This window comes from Centrocercus urophasianus, unplaced genomic scaffold (genome assembly GCF_019232065.1).
Source record: "Centrocercus urophasianus isolate 14NV4802_14NV808 unplaced genomic scaffold, USGS_Curo_1.0 seq_38, whole genome shotgun sequence".
NCBI lineage: Eukaryota > Metazoa > Chordata > Aves > Galliformes > Phasianidae > Centrocercus > Centrocercus urophasianus.
Genome location: NW_024884955.1, coordinates 2391219 through 2404886, shown reverse-complemented (window position 1 = coordinate 2404886; position 13668 = coordinate 2391219). Strand labels below are relative to the sequence as shown.

Below are 13668 nucleotides of genomic sequence, written 5' to 3'. Positions count from 1 at the left end.
GGAGCACAGGGCACAGATTAATGACAAATGCTCCATGGTGAGCACCTCTGCCTGCACAACAGGGTCCCTGCATGGCAGAACTGTAGCACCAGCTGATGCTTGCTTGGATCTTGACCTCTTAGCCTCACGGGTGCTCTCAGTTAGAAAGAAGAAAAGAGCCAGTCTCTCCTTTGGACCTTGATCCTGCAAGACCTATAAGGATGAACTTTCAAAATCAGACAGCTGGCAGGATTTAGCTTAATCTGAGATGGCAAAATCATCAGCCATGTGATTTCTCCTTGGTGTTTACGGTAGCAATATTTCTCCCAAGTTCAAAGTCTTTGCAGAAAACACGGTGACGTGTTTCGCAGCGATACTGTAGTTTTGGTGCAATGAACAACTACAGAAATCAATTTCTAGAGCAATATTTTGTATGCTGGTAATCTCTGAACTAATTACAGGATGGGAAAATCAATAGCTATCTGGAAATCTTTCCAGTGCAGCCAACCAAGCATGCTGCATATCACGCTGGAATATATTCTTCACATACATGTGAGGCTGGATCTTATATGCAGATGATATCACTGTCAATAAGAGTCTGCACTGTGTCACACCGTAACGTTTAGCAAAACCTGCAGGGGGAATTGAGCAGAGCAAATAGCACTGAGCAGCATTCAGTGCCAACTCTTTAAGCCTGCAACAAAAAGAGCTGAAAGTCTCGGTTAGTTCAACAGGAATCTTTCTTTGAAAAGATTATGAAATGAAGTCATTAAAAGTTCATGCCTGAGGTAGAATGTTTTTTCATCAGATTTTTTTTTTAAATGTGAAACAGTGACTGAAAATAACCTTTCTCTGGTCTCCCATCTGGAGAGAAGCAGGGTCAATGGGTGGTTCAGTGGGGCAATCTAATTTAAAAAATAAAGGAACAAAGAGGAAGGGCGTTGCTCTGATGAGAAGATCTTTCCAGGCTGTACACACTGTGTTGACCATGGCACACCACTTCCAACCAGAGCCCAAACCTCACAAAGGCTGGGATGGGATGGGATGCAAGACGTTGCAGCCCCACTCCTAACCTGTGGGGGCTCAATGAACTCTTCCTTGGCATGGTGGCATTCATGTTGTCACCACATGGAGAACAAATATTCCCATCAGACACAGTGCCAAAAGTCCAGCAGGTGGGTAGGAAGCAAAGACTGCAGTGCAGTTGACTTTCCTATGTTCCTGCTTGCATTGCACACAGCAATGAATTCTGAGCTGTCATGCAACCATGAAATATTGGCTACCATTTTATATGTTTACATTTAATTATTCTTCATAACTGTTTCCCCCGGAGAATGGAGCCATGGAAAAACAGGACCAGGTGGACACTTGCCTTGCTGGACATTCCTGCAGATCCATGCTGCTGCAGTGGGACCCTCATTTGGACCAGGGCTCCAGATCCAGCATCTGGAGCAGGTAAGGTGCAGTGAGCATCAGCACACCTCCAGAAACCAGGATTTGTATCCCTCCTAAATAAAAATATAGCGGGTTAGTTATGCTTACAAAGCTTGGAACTCAGTTTAACCCATGTGGTTACCTGGATTGCAATTCTTGCTCTTAATAAATATTTGCATTTTTGTACATAGGTGTACAGAGCTACACATATGGCACCAAGAAGGGAGAGCTGTGAGCTGCTGATGGCCCCAACAGGGCATCTTTCCTTTCTCGTTCCTTTCTCCTCCCCTTTTCCTTTCCTTCTCCTTGTTTTCTCCTTCCTTTCTCTGTACCATCTCCTCCCTGACCAGAACATGCATGCACGGGGTCACTGCTGCTCTGGGCTGCAGTTGGAACAACACTGTCCTTGTCATCTCAGAGCCACAGCTCCTTCTGAAGTGAGCTCGGTGCTCAATCAGTGTGGTTAATTGTCAGGTACTCGATGGGATGGCTTGTGCAGTGAGATTCAGGGATATTTCTCTTTTAGCGATGCAGCTTGGATTTTCCCATGATTCTTTCTTCAGTAATGAATATCATTTAAATAAAACTCAATAGGAGTGCAAGAAATCACTTCTCTTTCTTTCCATTCTAGGTGGACAAGGCAGCATTCTGCACATCACCTGATGGAAGTGACCTGGCAAGAGGGAGCTCAGCTCCTCCAGAAATATTCCAAGGAACAGCTGAAGGAAAAGTCACAGCTTTCCCTCTCTTGCTGTTAGCACGTCACATTTTGTGTGTGCTCAGCAGCGGGGCTCCTGTTGCCATTTGCTGGCAGTGCAGAGCTGCAACCAGAACTGCAGGGCTGGCGAGGCCAGCAGAGGCTGTGGCACAACACAGCAAGGACACAACACTCAGCACAGCACTCACTCCATCCTCAGTGCTCTCCTGTCCCTGGCAAACCGTGGCTCAGTGCCATCCCCAACAGGAGGTTTGCATTGAGATTATCAGGTTTAACAGCCTCCCAGGCAAATGCCATTCAGGAATTTGTCTAATCCCTCTCTGAACACGGTTATGCTTTCGGGCTCCACAATGTCCTCTGGCAACGGTTGCCGCTATTAATGAGGAGCTGGGAAGAGGTTGCTTCCAGCCTCCTACCTGATCCTTTCATTTAGAGGATCCCTTACACTCACAAGGATAAACACAGCTGGCAAAGCCCTACGGGAGGAGACTGATGGAAGCTGCTGCTCTCTGGTGTGACACCAGCAGTGTCTCACAGAAGTACAGCAACACAAAGACCAGGAAACATCCCAGGGGAGGTTTTCAGAGGTGCATTTTTCCACTGCCAGCACTTGAAAAATAAAGCCATTCTTATTGGCTATTTTTTATACATTTCCTGTGAATGACTTTCTGGCACAAATTGGAGTTATAATAGAACTCCAAGGAATATCTTGCAGAAAAAAAAAATAATAAAAAAATCCAGTTCTGTACTTCCTTCCTGGAGATTCGCTGCCTGTTCTGCAACAGGAGATGTGAATCATGGAAGTATTTATAACAGCAATATTAGGAAGAGATCATTAAGGCACCAGAAATCTGTGTTAGGCAGTACATCTTTAAATAAACTGTTCATGGCTGTGTTAACTCAATCTTGTAAGTGCATGCACACTTAACTTTATTAAAAATGAACCCGTTCCCCGAACCAGACTTTGCCTGATGAATGTTCTGCAATTCCCCATCTTCCCCAGTCAGTTCTGTGAGTCTTTGAAATATGAGGATGGTTTCATTTGATTGGAATTAGTAAGCTTTATGTCTGCACAGATTTAGGCCAAAGATTGTCGTGATCGTCCCAAGTCCCACCTCATTCAAAGGTCTGAACCTGAAGAAACATCTCCCAACAGTTTCAGTCAATGGAGCAATTCCAGCTCAGAGTGCCCTCCTACAGCTCTGCATCTGCATTCATTGAGCCCAGAGTTTTAATGATTTAAGTAGATTGATCAGGGAGAGCAGCCCAGGAGTATGTGTCTGAACACCTCCCACAGACGTACAAGGTAGCATAAATCCATCCTGGTCTGAAACGCTAAGTGAGGAGGCAGCTCACACAGTCATTGCACTGATATCTGCAAGCGTTAGCTTGACCCATAAAGTCAGGGTTTTCAACGAACTAAAATGATCAGAGCTTCCCAAACTCAAGGAATAGCTAAGCCATATAGCAGTAAGGATACAATGATGATGGTGTTGGTCAGTGATAACACAAATGCAATTACCACCTGGAGGTGAGAGGATTCAGCAGGGCTGGCAGATTGGCTTGTTATGCCACTGCCAGGCATCTCCCAAAGATTTCTGTAGGACACATTTCTTCGAGGTTACCACTGCCCTTCCTTGTTCGTCAGACACATCATCAAAGCCACTTTTAGCTCATGCAAATCCATAGATATACACCTCAATCACTTGAAAGGTAAAAGGTAGGGAGCTGCTGTATGAAAAAACACAGCCTGGAATTGAGCCAAGTATTTCTTCTGCACCTTTGAAGAGGCGGAAGAACAGGGACACAACACCGGCCGAGCACAGCTTGGTGATGGGGCAGAGCAGGAAGCTGGGGGGCGGGGGGGAGTTTCTCCAGCTCTGGTGCTTTTGACGCACCATTTCACCTTCGCACATCTGCTGCCCTTTCTATCCTGTTTAATTAAAATATTAACGGTTTGCAGCAGGGCCAGGTTCGTCAGTGATGTACAGCACCAGCCAAAGCGCTGCTCTAATTTCAGTGCACAGCTTATGAAACTATTCATGTTTAATAAACCATCAGAGTGTGGCTACGGAGCAAACACTTCCTGTTTTTCCTGATCACAGCACATCATAAGCAGCAGTTCTCCTACTTTAATGTTGCTTATTCAGCAGCTCCCAATTTAGCCCATTCAGTGAAAGCAAAACCTGCCAGAAGCGCCAGCACCTGCAATCCACTGAGCACAGTGAAAGAAAGGTGTAAAGGCAGCAGCTTCCAGCATCATGCAGAGCTGCTGCCTCAGAGGGCGATGGGAGGCAGCCCTTACCTTCTGGCCTTGCCTTTCCCTTGCTCTCCTTGCTGTGCAGCACCAGGTGAGGATTTCCATTACCCAGCTCATCCTGTGCACTCTAGATGATGGAGAACTGATTGTGCTTTGGAGAGCTAAAGACACAGTGCCTGAATTATTTATCTTTAACATGAAGAAACAGGCCAAATTCCCAGGTGATATGGAATGACCCTGAAAAGGAACACAGAGATGGCTGTGAAAGCTGCACAGGAGCTGCCCCCCATGTGTATGTGTTGTGATTGCTGAGATCCTTCCTGCCCTGAGGATTTGTGACCTGGAGTGCATGGGGAGCTCCTGTGTGGGTCTGCCCTATGCCTGTAACATTGAGCTCTGTCACAGCAGAGTAGGAACAGGCCCAGGAAAAGGGGTTTGCCCAGTGTCTCAGCACTGCTTTGGCTCTCCCAGCAGATTAGGCTCTGGAGCAGAGCTTCCCCTGCAATCATTAACCCTACCACACCTGCCCCAGTAACAACATTAGGCACTATACTGCACCAATAAAGATAACGCTGCAATAGCTGTGTTTGTGTCCCAAAATAATACTTATGCATCAGTTCCCATTCCATTTTTTCCTCCTTTTATGTGAGGTAGGTTTGTTGGAGCAGCCAGAGGACAGGGTTAGGTCCTGCTCTGCTATCACAGCTGCATCCCCTGGCAGCACAGCTTCCCCTGAGGTCTCCCCTGGCCATTCCCCACAGCTCCCCCAGCACACCCTGGAGGCAGGAAGGCTGCAGTGCCCTCCAGCAAGAGGACAATAGTTCATTTTTCCTATGAAGCACCTGCTCTCTCTCACACCTGCCCTCTCCCTAGCCAGGGTCTCTCTTCCATCCTTTTCCTTCCTTTTCCATCCTTTCGCCGACACTCTTTTTTGCTCCCTCTTTCCTTCCCACCCTTCCTCCTTCCCCCTTTTCCCTCTCCTTCTCCCTCTCCCCCCACTGCCCCCAACCATCTCTCGCCTCTCCCCCCGACCCTCTCTCCCACTTTCACTTTACCCTCCGCGTCCCCTCCCGCCATTGGCCGCACAGTCTCCGCGCTCCGCCTCCGATTGGAGGAAGCTCACGTCCATCAGGACTCAATGCCCGCGCCCACGATGCGGGCAGCGGAGCGCGGGGCGGCGACAAGAGGGCAGCGGCGGCAGTGGCGGCAGGTACCGGCCGGGGGTACCGGGACCGGGACCGGGACCGCAGGGACATGGGAGGGATGGAGGGCTGTAGAAAGGATGGAGGACTGTAGGAAGGATGAGGGAGCACAGGGTGGGTACCGCGAGCTGCTGGCTGCTCCGTGATACCGGGAGGGTTCTGGTTGCACAGCCGAACCGGGGACAGTGTGGGCTCTGGGGGCGGCGGGACCACCGATGAGATCCCCTTCCCCACAGCTCTGCACCGCTCGGGGAGCCCCGAGGCGACAGGGATGGGTGCGGGAGGAGCCGTAGAAAAGCCCCGCGATGGGGATGGGGAGCGGACATGGGGATGGGGACGGGAGAGCGGGGATGGGGGAGCAGGGATGGGGATGGAGGAGCGGGGATGGGGATGGAGGAGCGGGGATGGGATTCTTCACCGGGGTCCGGGGAGGAGCGGATGGTGCCATGCGAGTGTTCTGTGGTCATCGTGTGCGGAAACGCGTGTCTCGCTTCAAGGGGAAAAAAAAAAAATAGCCGCACGCGAATCGAGACTTTCCATTTGGGCTTTCAGAGCGATGCTTTCAGAACAATACTTTTTACCACGGTGTAACTGAAATTCGTCAGGACTGAATCATTTCTTCTTTTTCTCCCCTTCCCCCACCCCTCCTGTTACCATATTTCTACGGGAAATTAGAAAGGTGCAGAGAAGGAGTGGAAAGTAGGAAGAGCTGGTGTGGAGGCATGGCACAGCAATGCTTACAGCAAGTGAAAGGGATGTGAGCAATACCAGCATCCTTATTTCAAGGGAATAGTAACGAAGTTAGAGAAGGAAGGCACAGGCAGCACGCTGGGCTGAAATCGCAGTGATCTCATTGTTTGACCTGTATTACTTTCGGTAACCTATTTGCTCAGTTGATGTGAATCTGGAGTGTTGTAATAAAAACGTGCTTTTCAGCTTTAAGTCCTCAGAAGACTCTTCTGGATGACATTCATCACATGAGTTTGTTGCATGTGTCTTTTATAACTATTCTATAGTCTGATTTTAGCGAGCAACACGCTACAAACGTGAAGTTATCCCAGTCTGCCACTTCCATTTCTCCACCCCCTCCTCATACCCTCCCCCTTTTCTGGGCTCCTATATGGAGTCGCTTGGTTGTAAAAGCACACATTGAAATCGCATCTGATGGAGAACTAAAACAAAGGGGATCTTTAGAGACATATGCCTTGAGCTGTTGTAAACGTGATAAGTAGGATGAAACAGGGTGGGCGGGGAGAAGGAGTTAGTCAAATAACGAAAAGAAAAAAGAAAAAAAAAAAAGCGAAGCTATTTTTATGCAAAGAGATCCAGCCTGCAGGCTAGCGCAAATGATGTGAAGCGCTGCTCACAGCCCTGTGCCTTGGGGCTGCCCGCAAACTCCTGCCCTGTGTTTGGCACTGAGCGGTGTGAGTGTGCCCAGGTGTGCCAGGAGCTGTGCAGGACAGTGCTACGTGGATCCTGCCCTCAGTTACCGCCGTGGAGATCCTGCCCTGGGATGGCAAAACACTGGAATTCCAACAGCAATCGATGCACGTTGTAGTTATTCCTGGCTCTGGGAACTTAGGAGCTACCTGAGCAAGTGCTTACTAGAAATCTATACAGGGATTAGAGATTCACAGACAAGAGAGAAGATAGGATCAGCCATTACCGAAAGAAATAACCCCTGTTTTAGGAATATCAGCATCCAGCCGCTCTCCCTCACATGATTTCCAGTTTCAACCCATCGAGGCTGCCTTAGTCTCTTTCGTGTGCCTGAAGCATGCTGTGGTCCTGCTCCTGGTTTGGATCTTTACACCCTGCAGCAGCCTAAAATGACTCATGGCTCTGCCTTGTGCTGATCATTCTGTTCTTTCCCTGCTGAGCCCTTGTTCTGCTCCCCTTTACTTCACAATGCACCAAGCCCTGCTACCTGCCTTTCCCTGAGGGTTTGGTCACAACCCATGGGTGAAGGTGCCAAATACTCTGTTTTGCCATTTGAGTTTGTGAGTTTCTTCGTTGTGTTCTCTGAGCTGCTGCTCATGCATTGATTACTCAGACCCTGGGACGTTTAAGTCTTGCACAGTCCCATTAATGCAATGATGAGCAGTGGAAATGCTTTGTAAGGTGCATGGCAGCACTTAGCAGAGCTGATAGCTTGCTGCTGGCGTTTCAGGATAGTGAGATGCTGGGCACGGTTTCAAGGGGAAGGTTCCCTTCCCCCTTTGGGTTCTGTTCTTGATAACAGGACACTGGTGTTACAGCAGGGTGCAGGGTGGATAATGCTCTGAAGTGCATTGATATTCCAGTCTTTATTTCAGTGCCTGATATGAAATGAGTCCTGCTTACCCAGGACTCAAAAACTGTGTTATCTGGGCCCACTTCTGGGCTGATCTGTGCTGATGAGCACAACAGCACTGGGACAACAGCAGCTCTGACCACATCTCTTCCTACCCCATGCTTGACACACAAGCACAGCATGTTAGCAGCTCCCCCAGCTGCCCTAGGAGCTGCTATTGGAGCTACTACTCTCCTTTTCCTTTTCAGAATGGATTCAGTGCTAGACCTCCCCATGATGTAATTAGTTCTGTGCCATTTTGGCCCTGAGCAACATCCCAGTGATGCTAAACTGGGCGATCCAAGAGGAAAGAGATTCTGCAAACACTTCCATGGAAAGTGCTCTGAGGGAGCACTCATCTGTTTGCTGAAACCCAGGCAGAACTGCCCATCTCACCCCAGAAGTCGGGATGACTGATTGTAGATGAGTGCTCAGAGAGGGCCACTAAGCAGTGGATGTTACATCAGACTTTTTGTTTGTGCCGACAAGATGAGTAAGTGTAGTATTTAATATTGGCAGAACGATGTTATTCTAACTTTAAGTCTCTCTTCAGGCAGAAGTACTGATAAATCAGGGCAACTACCATATTGCTGGTACCAAAAATAATGTCATTCCAGGTTTACCAGCAATGGGAGTATGTCAGTGGTGGGAAATCTCTGCTTTATTCTTGTTATCCGTGTTGGGTGTTCAGCAACAAAGATGTTAGGCTGATCTCCCACTGTGGTGGTGCTGGGGAGCTGGACAAAACAACCTTTAAAGGTCCCTTCTGACTCACATGATTCTATGATTCTATGTGTAGTTACACTAAAACTAAATTTGATTCCTCTTCTTTATATATATATATATAAATAACATATTGCTGTGTGATGTCAGCAGTCTTCAGCCACTTGAATTCTCAGATCTTGGGCTGGGTCTTCCAAGCATGAAAACGAAATGCTGACAAGTTTTTTTAACCACTGCACAGTGGTTTGAAGGAGTTTAGGAGTCTTTTTCATGTGGAGAAAGCAAGGCCAAACACTTTTATTTCCCAAAAGATACTTTGACTTTGCAGTGCTCTGGCTGAAAATAATCCAAGAAAAAGTACTTGTTGGCTTTTTTATAGATACGCTTTCACATTTGTGAACTCGAGTGCTTCAGATACTCTGAGATAGGGGTTAATTTTCTAAATGGCACTAAGAGATAGAAAAAGAATACATCTAGGTGACAGAGTTCTGCTAAGTGATCCTAACCCACCGTACAGAAATAAACAGTTCCCCACAGCATCTGAAGGGCTTGGGCGCTGCTCAGTTTTCTGTTCCCTTGCATCCTCTTCTATGAAACTGCATCAATATTTTTGACCTACCATCCTCCAAATAAAATAGATTTGAACTTTTAACTCAAGCTTGCTCTCACCTCACAAGCTGCACAGCAAACAGAAGCCTGGCTCCTTGTGGGACTGACCTGCTTCTGCTATGCTTTGGTATAATGGAGGCCAAGGCAGATGCCACAGAGCTTCACGTTAGCATAAGAATTCCCCCAAAAAGGGATTGCCTGTCAGTGCTTTCAAAGCAGCTTTACGCTTTGTATTGCTGGAGTGGAGTCAGTGCTGAGGAGGATTCTGACCCTTCAGGCCAGATGTGGGGCTTCTTTACAGCGTTGCCCCACGGAGCTCATGAGCCCCTTAGCGTGTGTTCCTTTTATTTGGCAGAAAACCTTGAAGGGACTACTTTAAGATGCTGAAGAAAATGAATTTAAAATGAGTGCAGAGTAAATAACCAGGCTGTGTTCATGCCACACAGGACTGCAGGGGCTGTGAGGGGCAGGCAGGTCCTCAGCAAGGCAAACCAAAAAGTTCCCAAGTCAGAAACAAGAACCACGCCGTGCTGCTGCATGGGAGCAGGAATCTCTTGAAGGCAGTTTTCAGATTTCTGAGTAAATCTGTCCCCTCACAGCTGCCCTCTGAGGCTGCGCTTCTCATCCATGAGAGCACAGAGGGTACAAAGCAGAAGCCGTGCCCACAGAACGCAGGGACAGCAAGCCCCTCTGAATTCCAGCAGATGTTTTGGGTTGACAATGGGAACATTATATGCCTGTTTATTCCTTTATCTCAGGAAGAAATACCATTTGGCAGCAATTTGTTCCCTGGCAGTGGGAATGAATTGCTGGCCTGATTGAGCCTTGTGAGAGGAGAGGGGTGCCATCCTATAAGAGCTTTGCAAAGCCAGCAGCGTTTGTGCTGGCAAATCACACACACACACCTGTGCACTCACTGTCCTATGGGCCCACCTCACCACATCATCAATGCTGGTACTGATCTGTGCTGATGGCTTCAAGCATTTTTCCACCAGCATCTCCCAAAGTAATTTCATGTTTTCTGGTCAGCAGTGATTTTTACTCCTTGTGCTCAGCCACGTGGAAGCATCGGGCCATAACACAACTGCCTGTGTGCACCCTGCTGTGCTTTGTGGCCATCCCTGAGACATTCTATGCCTTCTGCATTAAGTCATGGCTGCAGCCATGATAGGGGATTGCAGCAAAGACATTGGTGAGGACTCAGCATTTTGGAGGTTTCTAAGGAAGCAGTGACTTCAGGCTGGCTTCTCAAAACCTCCTGCAGTTCTCAGGCCATAATATTCACCGCGTAGCTTCTGCCTGCCCCCATTTGCATGATCAGCAGTCCTGCACACTGCTCATGTGCTGCCCTCAATCTCTGATCCATTCTCTTTGGGTCTGTGTTCCTGCCTAAATCTCATCACTGCTGTAGTTTGTGGTTATGGTACCAGTTTGGGATTTTGAGTCAGAGAAGGAGGATTCCTTTGACGGGGATCATCATTTCCTCTTGATTGCATAATAAGGATATGTTTTTCTTAAAGAAATCTCCAAACCATGATGTGTTGTGTGATCAGATGCAAACTAACCCCAATCTGACGTGGTGTTTATTTTAAGAGGATGAAATACGACTGTTTTGTTTAGTTCATCATAGGAGGGCAGATAGTGAGTACTTGGTGCCATGAGACTTTGAGGAAGCACACACTGAGTCAGAAGTCCCACAGCTACATGACCTGAGCACTGGTCTGGTCCGAACACCCTTGTGTCACATCAGCTTTGTGCCCAAGGGGTCATTTTGCACCATCTGGCTTTGTGCTAGATCAAATACAGTTTCTGTTATTGTAGCTAACAGGAGACCAGAGTATATTCAAAATAATATGCTTGGCTAATCCAACAGAAATATGATTATATGCCCATTCCTGCTCCAGATCATATCTGTACTAATGGGTGATTTAGAAACACAAAAAGTAGTGATGGTGGAGACATGGCTGGAGAGCCATAAACAAGCTGGACCTGATGATCTTTTCACAGTGGTCAGTAGAGACGATAGGAATGTCCAACTCCAGTTAGATATTTAACTTTTAAACAAGTGATTAAGAGAGAAATCCCATTCTTAATGCAGAATGACATTGCAGGGAGTCATCTGAGTCAGAGAAATCAGGGTTATTTAACTGTGTGTTTTGCATGCTGTAGTGCCTTCCTAGGTGCTCATCTGAGGTTAACCAAAAAAAGGAACAGCTGGAGTTCTATGGTAGAGAGCCAAATGGCCCATTTCAAGCAGCAAGTTCATTTAAGTGCTGTCTGGGAGTGCTGTGCTGTTCCTGTGCTTGGCAGGAATCTCAAGACTAATACCTCGGAGGATTAGAGAGCATCACTGAATGTTAAACAAGATCCAGGCTAAGCGGTGTGCACCAGTGAGCTTGTGCTCTGGAGGATGTTTGGAGAAGCTATTACTTGCTGATCTGGAAAAAAGAGCGAGCTTGTGTGGGTAATACTCTTCCTTCAGCTGAATCCTTCCTGTATTGGCTGTCTCTCCACCCTTCTCTCAGCCTGTCTCAGGGACTCATGTGCTCTCTGAGGATGGTGAATGTTGGGGGATGCACCTTGTGGGTTGATTTGTGGGTTGTTTTTTTTTTTGTGTGTGTTGTGGTGTGGTTTTTTTTCCTGTGATGCGTTCATCTCTTCTAATGTGCTCTCTTTACCCCTGTATTATCTGGGTTAGGACAGGAACTGGGGAGGAAATCTAATCCACCAACAAGGCACAGAGCTGGAGAATGTGTCTTAGAAGGCTGTGAGCTGCAGATGTCCTGCAGCCTGTGCTCTATTGGTAGAGCAAATGTCTCACAGTGCATGGTTGGCCCTGGAAAGCCCACCTGCTGTAGAAAAGAGCTGCTGGAAAGCAGTCTCTTCCCAAGAAGAAACAAAACGTGAGTTAATCTGGATGTTGACATCCTACCCCACAGCCTACAGCATGTAAAAGTGGTGTAGAGGCTTTGTCCCATGGCAGATCTTCTTCCTCTGTGCAGGAATTCATAATGCCTGGGATTTCATGTCGTTTTCTTCCCATGCTGCAGCAGTAAAGAAAAATGTAGAAATGTACATGTGTCTCCTGATTGCTTTGGGTGGGCTTTTTTGCATGGGAGACAGTGGTAAGAGGGGCAGCGGTCTGAGCTAGGTATAGGTAGTTATAGCTGCAAGAATAACAGCATTTCTGCTCTTGCTGCGTTACAGTAAAGCCAAATTCCCAGTTCCTGATACTCTGCAAGGGGAGAGCAGCTTGATGTAGTGCATGAATTGATTGTTCAGGGGAAAAAAAGCCAGATGGTGATATCTCAATGAAAAGCCTGTTCCAGCAGCGATGCAACAGACAAGCATGTGGAAAACCATGCAGAGGCTTTGCTGCTCCAGCAATGACTGTTACCCTCTATTTATGAAGAGGCTGCGCTACTGATATATAATGTTAATACACCACCTACACCACATCTTGCTGATGCCAAATCCACCTGTTTGTGGCAGGGCTTCCCCAGAGTTTCATGGTATCATTTCCTCTTTTCACTCCTACCTTTGCACTCATCTAACCAGGAAGTTTTAAAAAAAAATGTTCCTGTAAGTGGTGGTAGTGTCAACATCATGATATTATATTTATCCTACACTCAGCATCCTTGTATTGCATAGCATAGGATGTGGCTTTTTTAATATAATTGCTTTAGACACAGCAAAGAACGGTTGCTTCGTTTTCATAATTTGGCCCATTCAGTTTGGTCACCTCATCCACGATTTGCCTGAATCATCATTTCTTGGAAGCAAGAGGGGATACGTATAGGAACTAAGTGATAATCATGGAGGAAAGCTGACTCATGGTTTATGCAAAAACACTGTCCTGGATATCGAGCTTCCTTAAATGTCCTTAAGAATCCAAATGCTGGAGAATAATGTGTGTTTATCTGGATCATGGGAAAATACTGGGGCTGCATCCGCGGTGCTGGCATGGAAACTTTCTCATCATTGATCAAACTTAGGGGAAGGAAAAAGACATTAAAGCAAGAGTGACATTAGAGAGAGGGAGTTAGGCATTATGGCATAAAGGAACCTTTTGTCTGGCTAATCTTTGCTGCAGCAGAATATTGTTGCCTGGTTAAATCTGCTCTGTGTATTGGCACGGCAAGTTTTTGAAGATGGGCTGAGGCAGCTGCAGCCAATTGCGTTTGCACAGATAAGCTGGAACAAATAAGTAAGCTCAGAAAATCTGGCTAGATTTATCTTCAAAGCATTTTCAAGCAGCTAATTGAAAATTATCCAAGCCACCTTCCTGATTTCTTGCATATTATTGCATTAATTTGCCAGCGAATGGAAGAGTGCTTGGAAAACATACAAAGGGTTTTGTGAGTGCTAAGCTTTGCTAGCTGGACGTTATTTAATTATAATTGTGTCCTTG

The 13668-nt window shown here is 46.9% G+C and overlaps 1 protein-coding gene and 1 long non-coding RNA gene across 2 annotated transcripts in view; one reads left to right on the top strand and one right to left on the bottom strand.

The window, feature by feature from the left end:
- Window positions 1-294: 294 nt before the first annotated feature.
- LOC122167626 lies at window positions 295-6066 on the bottom strand. Its single transcript, XR_006171062.1, has 3 exons — window positions 6012-6066; window positions 4437-4628; window positions 295-1487 (listed from the first exon to the last, which is right to left on the bottom strand). It is a non-coding gene; the product is annotated as an uncharacterized LOC122167626 (long non-coding RNA).
- Window positions 5535-13668, top strand: part of SLCO4A1 (solute carrier organic anion transporter family member 4A1) — a 23849-nt gene continuing 15715 nt past the window's right edge. Inside the window, exon 1 of the mRNA XM_042832329.1 lies at window positions 5535-5601. The gene's annotated coding sequence lies outside the window, so the exon portion shown is untranslated. The remainder of the gene's footprint in view (window positions 5602-13668) is intronic.